Source organism: Geotrypetes seraphini, chromosome 1 (genome assembly GCF_902459505.1).
Source record: "Geotrypetes seraphini chromosome 1, aGeoSer1.1, whole genome shotgun sequence".
Lineage (NCBI taxonomy): Eukaryota > Metazoa > Chordata > Amphibia > Gymnophiona > Dermophiidae > Geotrypetes > Geotrypetes seraphini.
The window spans coordinates 14,649,131-14,666,185 of record NC_047084.1 but is presented as its reverse complement, the minus strand read 5'-3'; positions in this window follow the sequence as shown (position 1 = coordinate 14,666,185).

Sequence of the window (17,055 nt, the reverse complement as noted above, 5' to 3'; positions counted from 1 at the left end):
CTGACTGAAGTGATTTGAGTTAATATAGCAGTTTCTTCTACCAAAATAAAGAGCAGCATGAGCTGCCTTGCCCTCCCCAGAACTAGAGAATGACACAGGGACAAATTGTTCCTCATCTCTGCAGGAACTCAATTTCCCTGTCCCTGTGAGTTTTGTCCCAGTCCCTGCCCCATTCCTGTAAGCTCTGTCTTAACCTCACAAGCCTCAAACACTTATGATTTTAAAGTGCAGATGAGGACAGAGCTTGCAAGAATGGGGCAGGGACAGGAACATGAGTTCCTGCGGGAACGGAGGAAAATTTGTCCCTGTGTCGTCTATTCCAGAACTTTCATACCAACGCCCCCACCCCCACCCCCCAACACATACACAGAGATTACTCCTGTTCAGAAAATCAAACCTGCTTTATTACTTTCCTCAGAGCACTCCCTATGGAAGAAGAGTTGCTATATAACTTCTTTCTGAGGGTAAGGGTAATGGATTTGATGTACTGCTTTCTGTGGTACAATCAAAGCAGTTTACTTATTATACATACAGTAGTAAATGATAAAGACCGGCATGATCCATCCAATCTGCCAACAGTCACATTATTAAACGTAGTAAAATGTCAGCAGATAAAAACTGGGCCCAGATGCACAAAGATTTAACACCGAGGTAAAAATTACTGTGGTGGGAGTGATTTTCTTTTACTAACGATACTTAGCACAATAGCATGCAAATTATATGCATATAATATATGCGGAGAATTACTGGTAAAAGGAGGGAGAACTGTGCCTAGTGTTTGCGCAGAAGAGCAAGCGCTAGCATAGCTCCTCCTCTTACCTGCCCTGTCAAAAAGAAAAAGCAGCTCCAGCTCTCCCTCCCAGCCTGTCTGTTCAGCTGATCAGGATGGCTGCCGGCTCATCTGATCGGGGATTCCCCTGCACTGATCAGCTGAACCAGCAGGCAGGGAAACTAGAGGCTGCTTTTTTCATGGGTGTAGCTGTTGTGTGTTACACATGCACAATATCTGTCAATTTAAAATAAAGTCACTACCCCTGTTCAGAGACTAACTGTCGTACTTAAAAAAAATCAGCAGGAGGGGTGACCACTTTTTCCTGGTGGGGGAGGGGTCAAGCCTGATGCCGAGAACCCCCTAACCCACCTATCTTAAAATTGAAGGCCTAGTGGGACATCCCTCTGACACCCCACCCCTGTACCTTGAAATTGAAGACCAGCAGTAGGGATACCCACTTCTTTCTGCCGGCAGCCCTCCTCTTCAAAATAGTGGGCCTTCCCCTTCATGGTGCATTTTGGGATAGGCCTAAGGTCCTGATTTGGTAGGGCTTTAGGCTCCTGAACCAATCAGGACCTTAGGTCCCTTCCAATGCATCTCAGGATGCACCGCGAAGGGGAAGGTCCACCATTTTGAAGAGGTAACTCTGCTGGCAGGAGGGAGTGAGCATCCCTCCTTCCGAACTTCAAAAAAAAGTACAGGTAGGGGTAGGGAGCGTCAGAGGGGGTGTCTTGGCCCTGTGGCAGAAGGGAGTGAACATCCCTCCTAATTTTTTTTAATGGTGTGGGGGCACAGGCATGAGGGTCCTGGCACAATGGGAGGAGGGCATAGATGGCTGGAGAGAGGTCGGGCTTAGGCCTCCTTCCTGGTGCAGCCTGGGATGGGATGGAAAGGGTGTGGTTTAAGCCTGGCCAATCTGTCAGGGGTACAGGGTGGGGGTCTAGAGTTTGTGGGGAAGCCAGGGGCAGTTCAGGGGTATCACTGGTTGGGGGGTGTCAGGTGCTCCAGCAGGAGGTAGTGGGTATCTGCCGGACTACTTTCTGGGGATAGGTGGTGGCATGAGGGAATGGGTATCCCTCCTGCCAATGTAGCTTCAGTGGGGGGGGGGGGGAGGATTGCAGGGGGTACTTGTCAGGGAGTCCCCTGCTGCAGCTGATCGCAGCAGGGCTATTTTCCCTCTGATCAGATGAGTGGGCAGGGCTCTCCAAATCCGCAGCTTTGGGTAAGCCTGCTGGCTCAGCTGATTGGGGATCCCCTTGCCACGATCAACTGATAGGAAGGAATCCCTCTATCAGGCAAGTGCTAATCTGTAACTGGCGATGGTTACAGAATAGAGGGATAAGGTGTCTTGTTTCTATCCCAGGACAAGCAGGCAGGTATTCTCACTAGTGGGTGATGTGATCCAACAGAGCCCCGATGCGGACGCCTCACAAGCAGACTTGCTTGAAGAAACTCGAAGTTTCGAGTCACCCGCACCACGCATGCGCGAGTACTTCCTGCCCAGCGCAGGGCGCATCTCAGTTCTTTTCCGAGAAGTCCGTCTTCGACTCTGCGTGAAGTATTTTCACTTGTGCCTTCTTAAGTCCGCGGTTTTGGGTAAATTTTCTCGGAATCGCTGATTTTCATCGTGTTTTCTTGTTTTTTAAAAAAAAAAATTTATTCCATCCGTCCAACCGGGCAGGCCACGTGGCTGCAGCCCCGCGGCTTCGATCTTGAGGCGGAGCTTTTTCGGCCTATGTCCCAGCCTGCGACCGGTTTTAAGAAGTGTTCCAAGTGCCAACGTGCGATTTCACTGATGGACCCTCATTGACGCTGTCTTCGGTGTCCTGGGCCTCAACACCTCCCGAAATCGTGCCGGCCTTGCTCAACACTTACAGCCCGTGCTTTCAAGCGTCGTTGCATCTTGTGGGAGCAGCTTTTCAGCATGGAGTCTTCGATGGAGCTTTTGTCATCGAAGGGTGCTTCACCATCGACCTCACCCGAGGCTCTCCAGGCTTCCACATCTTCTACTCCGAGCCTCATCAACCTGCCTCATTTGTACTGGCTCCGTCTTTGACGCAGGCTGCGGTGCCTTCCTCTGTCTCTTCAGGTCAGATAGCGCAGCAGCCCATTCCCCCGGTGGTGCTCAAAGTGCCCAAGGCTTCTAAGTCCAAGCACTCTCACACTGCCTCAAGGGAGCACGAAGCCCGTGCAGGTGGTCCCGTTGCTGAAGCGGATCCATCCTTGCCGGCTTCGTTCCAGACCTTACTAGAGAAGCAATTCATTCAGCTCTTTACAACAATGGGGCCGAAGCTTCTCTCTCAAATCCAGCCTGAGCATGCGGAGGTCGAGCCGCCTCCTGTGCCTCAGCCGTACACACACTCTCTACAGGGAGCAGAGTCTCTGCGAGTGTCTGGTCTGGCATCGATGCATGCATCGCAAGGAGCAGAGTCTTTGCCCATGCCTCCATTGGAACCGATTCACTCGATGCAAGGAGTAGAGTCTTTGCGAGTACCTCGTGGTTCTTCCAGCCAACCACCTCTGCTTCGAGACACCGCTTCCAGCCCCATCCACTCTCTGGGGGCCTCGGCGAAGACACATTCGCCTCGTTTGTCGAGGCCTGCTTCGAGACACAGCTCGCATCATCGATCAAGACATTCTTCGAAGCACTCATCCAGGCATGCCTCGCCTCATCGGAAGCAGCCTTTTCTTCAGTATTCCCCACCGGCTACTTCGTCTCCTCCACTACCAGATCTCGAGGACATGGTGGGGTCTTTTTCCCCATCCAGATCCCCGTCCTCATTGGATCCGGAAGCCTCGACGTCCTCGAGTCCCTCTCAAGGCCCGGCTTTGGCTGACCAGCTGTCTTTTTCTTCCTTTTTGCGTCAGATGGCAGCTGATTTGGACATTCAACTGGACACTGGGTCCAAATTTTCCAAGGAGTACCTCGAGACCATGCATCTCCCTAAACCTCCTGCTGAATCCCTCAAGCTTCCTCTTCATAAGCTACTGGATCAGACCTTTGTCCGCTGTCTGGAAACCCCCTATTCCATCCCAGCTGTTCCAGGAAAGTTGGACTCCAGGTACCGGACGGTTCATCATAAGGGGTTTGATGGTGCTCAACTATCCCATCAATCCCTTCTAGTGGAATCTTCATTGAAGCGGTCTCACCCTTCTCAAGTATATGCCACTGTTCCACCGGGCAGAGAGGGCAAGACGATGGACAGATTTGGTCGTCGAATTTACCAGAATTCTATGATGACCTCCAGAGTCCTCATCTATAATTTTCATTTCATTACATAGTTTTTTCTGTCCATCCTCCCCAAATTCATGGCCTACTTGGATCCTCGGGCTCATTTTGAATTCCAGGAGGTTCTGGCCTCATTGTCCCAACTTCGGCTACAATTGCTTCAGTCCTCATATGATGCCTTTGAGGTGTCTGCTCGGGCTACTGCTTGCTCGGTAGCCATGTGACGCCTGGCGTGGCTCAGGACCATCAACATGGAACCTAATCTACAGGACCAGCTGTATAATGTCCCTTATGCTGGCACTGACCTCTTTGATGAGTCCATAGAGGCAGCAACCAAGAAGCTTTCGGACCACGAGAAGTCTTTCCAGTCTATTCTCCGTCCTAAGCCTAAGTCTGCTCCTCCTTGTCCTTCACGCCTGCCTCTGATTTACCAAAGGCGTTTTCCACCAAAACAGGCTCCTGCCACACGTCAGCCTGTCAAGAGGCAGCATCCCCAGAAGCAGCAGAAGCTTCAACCACCTGCTGTGCCCAAGGTTCCTCAGCCTTTTTGACTGTCTTCTGGAGAGCATAACGTCAGTCGTTCTGCCCTTCCCCGTTTTTCCCCCTATCGGAGGTCGTCTCCATCATTTTTACTATCGATGGATGACTATTACCTCTGACCTCTGGGTCCTTTCCATCGTAAGGGAGGGATACTCTCTTCAATTCCATCAAGTTCCTCCAGAACATCTTCCATTAGAGTATCCTTCCACCTCTGCCCAGACCGCCCTTCTTCTTCAGGAAGCTCAGGCTTTGTTGTAGCTCCGAGCTATCGAGCCAGTTCCTTTGGCTCAGCACAACAAGGGGTTTTACTCCCGGTACTTCTTTGTTCCGAAGAAGACGGGGGATCTGCGTCCTATTTTGGATCTCAGGATGGTCAACAAGTTTCTGATCAAAGAAAAGTTTTGCATGCTGACCCTAGCATCTCTGTATCCCCTCCTCGAGCAGGATGACTGGTTATGCTCTCTGGATCTCAAGGACGCCTACACTCACATTCCCATCCATCCGGCCTCCCGTCAATGCCTCGGATTTCGGGTGGGAAATCTGCACTTTCAATACAGGGTTCTCCCTTTCGGCCTGGCCTCGTCACCCAGAGTCTTCACCAAGTGCCTGGTAGTGGTGGCCGCAGCGCTCAGGAACCATGGTCTTCAAGTGTTTCCCTACCTGGACGACTGGCTCATCAAGGATTCCACGTCTCAGGGAGTCGTCCTGGCGACCCAGCGGACTATCTGGTTCCTGCAGAGTCTGGGATTTGAGATCAACTTTCCAAAATCCCATCTTCACCCTTCTCGGACTCTTCCATTCATCGGAGCTGTTCTGGATACTATCCAACTCAGAGCATTCCTCCCTCAGCAGCATCTGGAAGCTCTTCTCCGCCTTTGTCATTCGGTGTCATCTCGTCCATCCATCTCGGTGAGACACATGATGGTCCTTCTGGGCCACATGGCCTCTACAGTACACGTGACTCCTTTTGCCAGACTTCACCTCAGAATTCCTCAGTGGATCCTGGCATCTCAATGGATGCAGGTTTCCGACCCTCTGTCTCGACACATCCAGGTCACTCCTGCTCTGACACAGTCTCTTCGCTGGTGGATGCTCTCTTCCAATCTATCCAGAGGCTTACTGTTTCACACGCCCCCCTCTCCCCCCATTAGAAGGTTCTCATGACCAACTCTTCGACTTACGCTTGGGGGGCTCATCTGGATGGTCCCCACACTCAAGGCTATTGGACCAATACAGATCGCCAGTGCCACATCAATCTCCTGGAACTCGGCGATTTTCAGTGCTCTCAATGCTTTTCAACATCTGCTTCATGACCGTGTAGTCCTCATTCGCACGGACAACCAGGTCGCTCTATATTATGTCAATAAACAGGGAGGCACGGGATCGGCCTCCCTCTGTCAGGAAGCTCTGAAAGTTTGGGATTGGGCAATTCGCCACAACACCTTCCTCAAAGCTGTCTACATTCAGGGGGGCGGACAATACCTTAGCGGACAACTTGAGTCGTCTTCTGCAGCCTCACGAATGGACTCTCCATTCCACGCCCCTTCATCACATTTTCTCTCTGTGGGGAATGCCTTAGATAGACCTCTTTGCAGCCCACCACAACTTCAAACTGCCTCAGTTCTGCTCCAGGATCTGCACTCCTCATCGCCTCGAGGCAAATGCTTTTCTTCTGGACTGGACGAATCTCTATATGCGTTTCCTCCATTTCCTCTCATTCAAAGGACTAGTCAAGCTGAAGTCCGACCATGCCACCATGATTCTGATTGCTCCTCGGTGGCCCAGACAACCTTGGTACTCCCTTCTACTTCAACTCAGCAGCAGGGAGCCTTACCTTCTACCAGTTTTTCCCTCGCTGCTTACGCAGCATCAGGGATCTCTGCTTCATCCCAACCTGCAGTCTCTACACCTGACAGCTTGGTTCCTCTCAACATAGCTCCTCTCCAGTTTTCTCAAGCTGTGCGGGATGTTTTGGAAGCTTCACGGAAGCCTGCTACTAGACAATGCTATCACCAAAAATGGACTAGATTTTCTGCTTGGTGTTTTTCTCATTAGGAGCCTCAACACTCCTCCTTATCTTCAGTTTTGGACTATCTTTTGCACCTTTCTCATTCTGGCCTCAAGTCTACTTCAATACGAGTCCACTTTAGTGCAATTGTTGCTTTCCATCAGCCTCTTCAAGGGAAACCTCTGTCTGCTCATCCGATGGTTTCCAGATTCATGAAAGGACTTTTCCACGTCAATCCTCCTCTCAAACTGCCTCCAGTGGTTTGGGACCTCAATATTGTTCTTTCTCAGCTTATGAAACCTCAATTTGAACCAATTGACAAGGCTCATCTAAAGTATCTCACTTGGAAAATGGTGTTTCTCATTGGCCTCACTTCTGCTCGTCGAGTCAGTGAGCTCCAGGCATTGGTTGCAGATCCACCTTTTACAGTGTTCCATCATGACAAGGTGGTTCTTCGCACTCATCCGAAGTTCCTTCCTAAAGTTGTCTCGGAATTTCATCTCAACCATTCCATTGTTCTTCCAGTGTTCTTTCCAAAGCCTCATTCTCATCCTGGAGAATCAGCTCTTCATACTTGTGCTTTGGCTTTCTATTTGGAACGCACCAAACCACACAGAACTGTTCCTCAACTTTTCGTCTCCTTTGATCCGAACAAGTTGGGACGTCCTCAAACTCAGGGGCGGACACCAGAAAGTATTTCTTCACAGAGAGAGTGGTTGATCATTGGAACAAGCTTCCAGTGCAGGTGATCGAGGCAGACAGCGTGCCAGACTTTAAGAATAAATGGGATACCCATGTGGGATCCCTACGAGGGTCAAGATAAGGAAATTGGGTCATTAGGACATAGACAGGGGGTGGGTAAGCAGAGTGGGCAGACTTGATGGGCTGTAGCCCTTTTCTGCCGTCATCTTCTATGTTTCTATGTCCTATCTCTAAGCATACCATCTCCAATTGGATGACGGCTTGTATCTCATTCTGCTGCGGAAGCCAGGCGAGGGCTGAGGGAGGCGATTGGGAGTCTCAGCACAGCGTGGTGAGCAGGGCAAGGCAAGGCGAGTGGAAAAAGCCTTAGATTTTACCTCGGGGAAGCGGCGAGAGTAGCTCCGCCCACCCCCAACGCATCAGCAGTAGGCGCCCGGGCCCCTCCATAAAAGGAGGCGGGCCGACGGTTCGCCACTGCTGCGGAAGCCAGGCGAGGGCTGAGGGAGGCGATTGGGAGTCTCAGCACAGCGTGGTGAGCAGGGCAAGGCGAGCGGCAAAAGCCTTAGATTTTACCTCGGGGAAGCGGCGAGAGTAGCTCCGCCCACCCCCAATGCATCAGCAGTAGGCGCCCGGGCCCCTCCATAAAAGGAGGCGGGCCGACGGTTCGCCACTGCTGCGGAAGCCAGGCGAGGGCTGAGGGAGGCGATTGGGAGTCTCAGCACAGCGTGGTGAGCAGGGCAAGGCGAGCGGCAAAAGCCTTAGATTTTACCTCGGGGAAGCGGCGAGAGTAGCTCCGCCCACCCCCAATGCATCAGCAGTAGGCGCCCGGGCCCCTCCATAAAAGGAGGCGGGCCGACGGTTCGCCACTGCTGCGGAAGCCAGGCGAGGGCTGAGGGAGGCGATTGGGAGTCTCAGCACAGCGTGGTGAGCAGGGCAAGGTGAGCGGCAAAAGCCTTAGATTTTACCTCGGGGAAGCGGCGAGAGTAGCTCCGCCCACCCCCAATGCATCAGCAGTAGGCGCCCGGGCCCCTCCATAAAAGGAGGCGGGCCAACGGCGCGCAGCCATTCGGCGCGCGGCAAAGGCGCTCGCCTTAGCGAGAGCGCCTTTGCGAAGGGCCTCTAAAAAGAGCCTTTCCACTTTGAACCAGATACTCTCCTCTCTTCTCTCACATTAAAACAGATACTCTCCTTTATTACACTCAAGCACGCACTCAGGCAAACACACTCAAGCAAGCACTCAGGCAAGCACACTCTTCTCTTTCCTCTTATCACATTCAGACACTCTTAATGACATCCAGCAGATGACATCCAGCTACTCCTCCCTCTAGGCGAGAACCGGTCGTCCCAAATTGCTAACCTCCAACACTGCCTCTCTGACATGAAAACTTGGATGTCAAACAACAAACTTCAACTTAACGCCTCTAAAACCGAACTCTTATGGATCAGGAAAAAAAACACCAAATACCCACGTCCTACACTAGCATGGGACTCCACTCTACTAACGGCAACAGATCAGGTTCGCAGCCTAGGAGTAACCCTAGACGGACACCTATCCCTATCTGCCCACATATCCCAAGTAACCTCCACCTCTTTCTACTACCTTCGCCAACTGAAAAGGATCAAACCCTACATCTCCACACCGGACCTCGCCCAACTCCTCTACGCATATGTTCTCTCCAGAATGGATTATTGTAACTCCCTATTTAATGGACTAACCAAAAATAATCTCAAACGCCTTCAACGGGTCCAAAATGCAGCTATCCGCCTCCTACACAACCTCAACTACCACGATCCCATCTCCCCAGCACTCCGTGCTGAACACTGGCTCCCAATTAGCCAGCGCTGTGCCTTCAAGGCCCTGACAATTGCCCACAAGACAATTTATTCCTCCACCCCCTCTTACATAAAATCCAAGCTTCCCATCTACACCCCCACTCGCACCCTCCGCTCAAAATCGGAGATACGCCTATGCACTCCCCCCCGGAAGGTCCCTCCTCACAGAAACTGCCCGCAAACGGTCCTACAGCCACTTCATTCCACACCTCTGGAACCAACTCCCCCCTCAACTCAGACAACAGAACTCATTATTAACATTCCGCAAATTGATAAAGACCCTCCTCTTCAACTAAAGATCACCCTCTGTCTTCTCCCCCCCTTAAACCCCTTCTCTCCTCTCTCCCCTGCCTATCTTCTCCCTAAATTTCAATATAGTCCTCTCCTAGTCCTTACACTGACAAACTGTATCTAAACTCATAGAACTGTTCTTAAACTAAACTACTTATATGTAAAGTCTACTCTTAATTTGCTTATTCTCCCTTTATTTAAATTACATCACATTCTTATAGTCCAAACATTTAAACCTGTTGTACTTCTTATATGTCAAATTACTCTCCATTGTGTATGTTCACTTGTAGACCGTTCTGAGCTACTGGGAGGACGGGATAAAAATCTAAATAAATAAATAAATAAATAAATAAAATAAATTAATCTCAGACACTTTTCTCACATACTCACAACTTTTATCCCTTAAATTTCTATTTTTAACATTTAAACTTTCACACTTGGAAATGGCAGGGAGAACACGGAGCGCCAAGACTACTATCAAGTTCAACACTCCAGTATCTGGAGAGACCCGAGGGATGGCCAAGGACTCTACACAGAAGGAAGAAAGTGCCACTGAGCGGAGGACAGATGTCTCAGTGCTGACCGAGGCCATCCCCCTCCCACGGTACGCTACAGTCTCTACGCAGACAGAGGAGATGAGACAGGTAGAAGTAGACGAGGATATCATGCAGGAACTGCGGAGCCTCAGGGAGGAGGTGAAACGCTTGAGGTGCATCAGGGAGGAAGAGGCCTTCATCGACGATGCCATCCAGGAACTGTCTCACATCACAGAACGAACCCACGACAAGTCCATTCTTGGCACTCCCAAACCTATGGCTCTAAATTCTACGATTGGAATACAGGAAATGATTGGAGATGCCGGTCCCTGGCAGCTGGTAACCTCCTCTACTGGCAGGCGAAGAAACCCCCCCCCCCCCCCCATTCTCACTTTCTTCTTCTTTTTCTCTCAAACAGGGCAATTCTACACCAACCCCACAACTCTCCCTGAAGAACAGATTTCATGTCCTTCAAGAAGGAACTGTCGAGGATGAAACAGAAGGGGCTCAGGAGAATTCCAAACACAGAACATCGGCTATAGTAATCGCTGATCAACCCCCTAGGAAGGAGCGTAGAGTGGTGGTCATCGGGGACTCCATGCTAAGAGGCACCGAAGGGCCAATTTGCAGACCAGATTTGCAATCAAGGGAGGTCTGCTGTCTCCCTGGAGCCAGGATCAGGGACATCACCACCAGTCTAGACAAACTTCTGAAACCTACTGACCATTTCCCTATGTTTCTTATTCATGTAGGTACCAACGATACTGCCAGGAGCACATCAGACAGCATCCCTAAAGACTTCGAAGCCCTGGGAAAGAAGCTGAAGCAGACAGGAGCACAGGTGGTCTTCTCGTCAATTCTCCCAGTAAGAGGCAAAGGCAGAGACAGGGAAGAGCGTATCCATTGGACCAACGAGTGGCTTCGCGAATGGTGTTTGGAGATGAACTTTGGATTCCTAGACCACGGAGAGGCGCTACAAGGACTACAGGGATCTGACGGACTACACCTGACCAAGAAAGGCAAGAAAGTATTTGGACATCGACTAGCACGACTACTTCGGAAGGCTTTAAACTAGGTAAGTTGGGGGAGGGTACATACACACATTCCAGAAAAGCAAGGATCCACCCTGAGGAAGCAAGTAGCACCCACACTTCTGAGCCTAAGGTAAGTACCCTTAGTGTACACAAAAAAATAGGAGCCATACTAACAGGGACAGGAGTTTGGAGAGCTATGTATGTTAACGCACACAGCTTGGGCAACAAAATCCTGGAACTAGAAACAGAGATAAGGAATGCTGACCTTGACGTAGTAGCGATATCCGAGACCTGGTTCACAGACTCGCATGGATGGGATATGGTTATACCAGGCTACAATCTACTTCGTCGGGACAGAGAGGGCAAGTTAGGAGGGGGGGTAGCACTATACACTAAGGATAATATCATAACCACCAGAATCACAGAGGTTAGATACACAGGGAATCACTCTGGGTGAACCTGGCCAGAGGGAATGAAAAATGCCTTTACCTCGGTGTGGTATACAGGCCTCCAAGACAAAAGGAAGACAAAGACAAGGAATTGATAGAAGACATAGAGAACATCACTTTGCGTGGCGACACAGTACTGTTGGGGGACTTCAACATGCCAGATGCAGATTGGAACACACTCTCAGCAACTACGTGTGGTAGCAGAAGAATATTAACCTCCATCAAGGATGCGCAACTAAAACAAATGGTATTAGAACCCACAAGGGAACAGGCAATACTGGACCTGGTACTCACCAACAGAGACAGTGTCTCGGAGGTATTAGTAGGGGACACGCTGGCCACCAGTGACCATAATATGGTATGGCTCAACCTCAGGAAAGGCTTCTCTAAATCAAACACAGCGACGAGGGTCCTCAACTTTAGGGGCGCAGACTTCGACAATATGGGAGACTTTGTCCATCGAGAGCTGTATAACCATGCAGAAACCAACAATCCGGAAACTATGTGGTCAAATCTGAAATCCATACTGAACGAGGCAACTAACCGCTACATAAATACAGTAAGCAAACGCCGGAGAAACAAAGACCACAATGGTTCAACAAGGAAATTTCGGAACTCATTAAAAAGAAAAAAGAAGCATTTATCACCTACAAACATCTTGGGAAGAGGGAGGCAAAAGAAGACTATCTGGTCAAATCTAAAGCTGTCAAAAAAGCAGTCAGAGAGGCTAAGCTCCAAATAGAAGAAGATCTAGCATGGAACATTAAAAAAGGGGATAAATCCTTTTTCAGGTACATTAGCGACAGGAAGAGAAACAAAGATGGGATAGAACGCCTCAGGCAATCAGACGGAAACTTTGCAGAATCTGATTCTACCAAGGCAGAACTACTAAACGAATACTTCTGCTCAGTATTCACCTGTGAAGCGCCGGGAGCTGGTCCACAACTACAGACAAAAGACAGCCAAAATGACCTGTTTCAGGATTTCGAGTTTACGCCCAGTAGCGTCTACTACGAACTTTCAAGACTCAAAGTAGACAAAGCCATGGGACCAGACAATCTACACCCCAGGGTGCTCAGAGAGCTGTGTGATGTTCTGGCTGAAGCACTATCCATGCTCTTCAATCTTTCCATGCGCACGGGAAGAGTACCCCTGGACTGGAAAACGGCTAACGTAATTCCACTACACAAAAAAGGCTGCAGAACAGAAACAGAAAATTACAGACCGGTGAGTCTCACATCCATAGTGTGCAAACTCATGGAAACACTGATCAAACAGAAACTCGACAAAATTCTAGATGAAGAAAATCTACGTGATCCACACCAACACGGATTTACCAGGGGAAGGTCCTGCCAATCAAATCTGATTGACTTCGTTGACTGGGTGACTAGTCATCTGGATGCCGGGGAGTCCCTGGATGTGATATATTTGGACTTCAGCAAAGCTTTTGATAGCGTCCCACACCGCAGGCTGTTGAACAAACTAAAATCGATGGGATTAGGGGATACACTCACTACATGGGTTAAGGATTGGCTAAGCGGTAGACTTCAAAGGGTGATGGTAAACGGTACCCCCTCCAAAACGTCAGCCGTGACGAGTGGAGTACCACAGGGCTCCGTCTTAGGGCCGATTCTATTCAATTTATTCATAGGAGATATGACCCAAGGGCTCAGAGGAAAAGTATCACTGTTTGCCGATGACGCCAAACTATGCAACATAGTAGGTAAAAGCAGTGTGCCTGACAGTATGACACAAGACCTACGACAGCTGGAACAGTGGTCGTCAACTTGGCAGTTAAGCTTCAATGCTAAAAAATGTAAAGTGATACACCTAGGGAAAAAAAATCCACACAGAACTTATACACTAAATGGTGAAACCTTGACCAGGACCATGGTGGAACGTGTTCTAGGAGTTATCATCAGTGATGATATGAAGGCTGCCAATCAAGTGGAGAAGGCTTCGTCCAAGGCAAGACAAATGTTGGGCTGCATCCGTAGGGGTTTTGTCAGCAGAAAACCTGAAGTCATAATGCCGCTGTACAGATCCATGGTAAGACCTCATCTGGAGTATTGTGTTCAATTCTGGAGACCACACTACTGGAAAGATGTGCTGAGAATTGAGTCGGTTCAGCGAATGGCTACCAAGATGGTCTTGGGGCTCAGGGATCTCACGTATGAAGAAAGGCTAAAAAAACTGCGGATGTACTCACTGGAGGAACGAAGAGAGAGGGGAGACATGATTGAGACCTTTAAGTATATTACGGGACGTATAGAGGTGAAGGATGATATCTTCTGTCTTACAGGGCCCTCGGTCACCAGAGGGCACTCGCTGAAAGTCAAGGGAGGGAAATTTCATGGTGATGCCAGGAAATACTTCTTCACCGAAAGGGTGGTCGATCATTGGAACGAGCTACCTCAGCAAGTGATTGAGGCCAACAACGTGTCAGATTTTAAGAGAAAATGGGATATCCACGTGGGATCTCTAGGGGAGTAAAAGTCAGGGAGTGGGTCATTGGTATGGGCAGACTTGATGGGCCGCGGCCCTTTTCTGCCGTCAATTTCTATGTTTCTATGCCCAGGCTGGATTTCCTCTTCACAGTAAAGTCACAGCCCATAAGGTCAGAGCAATGGCAGCTTCTGTAGCTTTCCTCAGATCGACACCGATTGAGGAGATTTGTAAAGCTGCCACTTGGTCCTCGGTTCATACCTTCACTTCTCACTATTGTCTGGATATTTTCTCCAGACGGGATGGACAGTTTGGCCAAACAGTATTGCGAAATTTATTCTCCTAAGTTGCCAACTCTCCCACCATCCCATTTTGGTTAGCTTGGAGGTCACCCACTAGTGAGAATACCTGCCTGCTTGTCCTGGAATAAAGCACAGTTACTTACCGTAACAGGTGTTATCCAGGGACAGCAGGCAGCTATTCTCACATCCCACCCACCTCCCCTGGTTGGCTTCTCTGCTAGCTATTTGAACTGAGAAGATGCGCCCTGCGCTGGGCGGGAAGGCACTCGCGCATGCGCGGTGCGGGCGACTCGAAACTTCGAGTTTCTTCAAGCAAGTCTGCTTGTGAGATGTCCGCATCGAGGCTCCATTGGATCATGTCACCACTAGTGAGAATAGCTGCCTGCTGTCCCTGGATAACACCTGTTACGGTAAGTAACTGTGCTTTACAGACAGATGTGATTCTCTATAGGACGCTGGTGTGAGATTCTCAGCCACTTCTTAGGTGGTTGCTGAGACCAGTATGCTATACAGAATCTGTCCTTCACTGTAGATAGCAGGATAAAACAGACATAATCCACCTGCACTTCCCTCAGTGTTGATGGAAGGCTTGCTACCGACTGAGATACCTCTGCAGAGCAGTGCATATCCAAAAGCTTTTGCCAATATTTTCTGTGCTCAGAGAGCTATTCCTGGCCATGTAGAATAGTATAGTTTGTGTGTTTGATTTATCTAGCTGTCTGCAGAGAGCACCTGTCACAGGTAAGCAACTTTGCTTTTACCTGTCTTATCAGTGGTTATATATTTTGATATGTAGTCATTAGCAGATGCTCATCCCAATCAGTATGTGCACATATTTTTTTATTTTTACTTTAACTGCTGCATTTCAGTAGGTGAGCTGGAAGAAAATCAGAGGGGTTTAAAAAAAATAAAAATTCTCAACTACAGACATAATATAAAAGTGACTGACACTGCTGATTTCAATGTTATTGTTTCTCTGTTCATAAAGTTGTGTCTTACCTTTTGAGTTAATTTTTTTAGTTATGTTGGAACAGTGAAAGAGCATGCCAGCTTTGTGTATTAAAAAAAATATTTATACTGTGTTTCCCCAAAAATAAGACTGTCATATTAATTTTGGGCCCCAAAAACGCACTAGGACTTATTTTTGGGGTAGGGCTTATTTTTTTCATGTACATGATCATCTCTCCCTTCCTCTCTTCCTCTTTCCTTTCTCTCCCCTACATGTGCAGCATCTTTCCTCTTCCTCTCCATCCCTTTGTGCCTTCCCACTGCAGCATCTTTCTATCCCTTCCTCCCTCCCATCCCTGTGGAACAGAACCCTTGCCCAGCTTCCATCCTTCCCTCCCTCCTTCCCATCCCTTGTGCAGCAGAACTCTTGAGCACCTGCCCCTGCCATGCATCTGAACCTCCGCTGACCCTCCATCCTTCCATCTGAACCCCGCCGACCATGAGCCCTACATACCTCCCTACAAAGCAGCTTCAGGCTGGCAGCACTCTAAACAGGCTGTTTTGCGGCCTTCTCATGGGGCCTTCCATGTGGTACGTTACTGATGACATTTTCATTGATGCGGCAGAGGGAATTCCCTGACGGGTAATGTTCTAGGCATACATCTACTAAAAGACATGACCGTGTTACTATATCAATGCTTGTTATATACCATAGACCCCATTTTATGTAACAAGACCTATTTACTAATGAGCATGGTTTTAGGGTCATGCTAAAGCAGTAGCACACCAGTAAATCTAAACCAGAGATGAGCAACCACAGTCCTTAAGAGAGACAACCCAGTTTAGTTTTCAATATTTCCACAATGAATATGCATGATATATACATACAATGGAAGCAGCATATTCATCATGGAAATCTTGAAAACCTGACCAAACAGCCCTCGAGGATTGGAGTAGTCCACCCACTGATCTAAAGCACAGTAACTCTTAACAAATGAAAAAAAGTAAAACCATTCTAAAAAGTCTTGGTTCAAAGAGTTGGCTAAGCCAGTGGTTCCCAACCCTGCCCTAGAGGACCACCAGCCAGTCGGGTTTTTGGAATAGCCCTAATGAATATATGTGCTATGGTTTAGTAAAAAAAAAGGGGGGGGGGTAAATTTGGTTTCTTCAAGGTTTGGAATAAACCTTGAAATATTCAAATTCAGGCCAAATGAAAGAATTTTGATTTGGTGTGTATTAAATTTGAGTTTAACAGCTGAAGACCATTTGCAAATTTTGTTAATACAACTAGTAACGTTATAAGAAATCTGCAAGTCCTGATATCAAAATGTCATTAGCATAGGATAATAATTGTTCACCCTAATTCAATTTCACCAAGTGAGCTCGTATACTGATCATACTGTAATGGAGACATAGGAGATCCTTGTGAGACAACACAAGGCGGTACCCAAAGAGATGAAAAAACATCTTTAAACACTAAATATTGCCTATTTTTCAGAAAGGAGATAAACAAATTTAACATAGTATCAGAAAGACCTACTTGAAACAATTTACCAAATAAGATGTAGTGATTTACAGTGTCAAAAGTCACAGAGATGTCAAAGCAGAAGAACCATCTCACTGCCTCTGCACAGCAGTTTCCTCTCTTCAGATGTCAAAGCCAATAACAGGGTTTCAGTGCTGTTTAGATGTAATAATCAATCCCTCAGTAGTGGATGTATTTTTAGAAAAATAAATTCTCAATTGGAGTGCCCGCAAAAATCGATATATGGCCAGTCTAGTTTCAAACGAATCATAATGGGGCATGGGCACAAATCCCAGTCCCAAATTCAACACAGAGATTTGAAGAGGAACATGTATAAATTTAGAGACACCAATAACTTTGGATTCATTGGTTTTTAAAGAATCCTTGTTGTGATCTCATTTGGGGGTCTGTATGTACCTTGATTTTGGTCTTGAAAGTCGA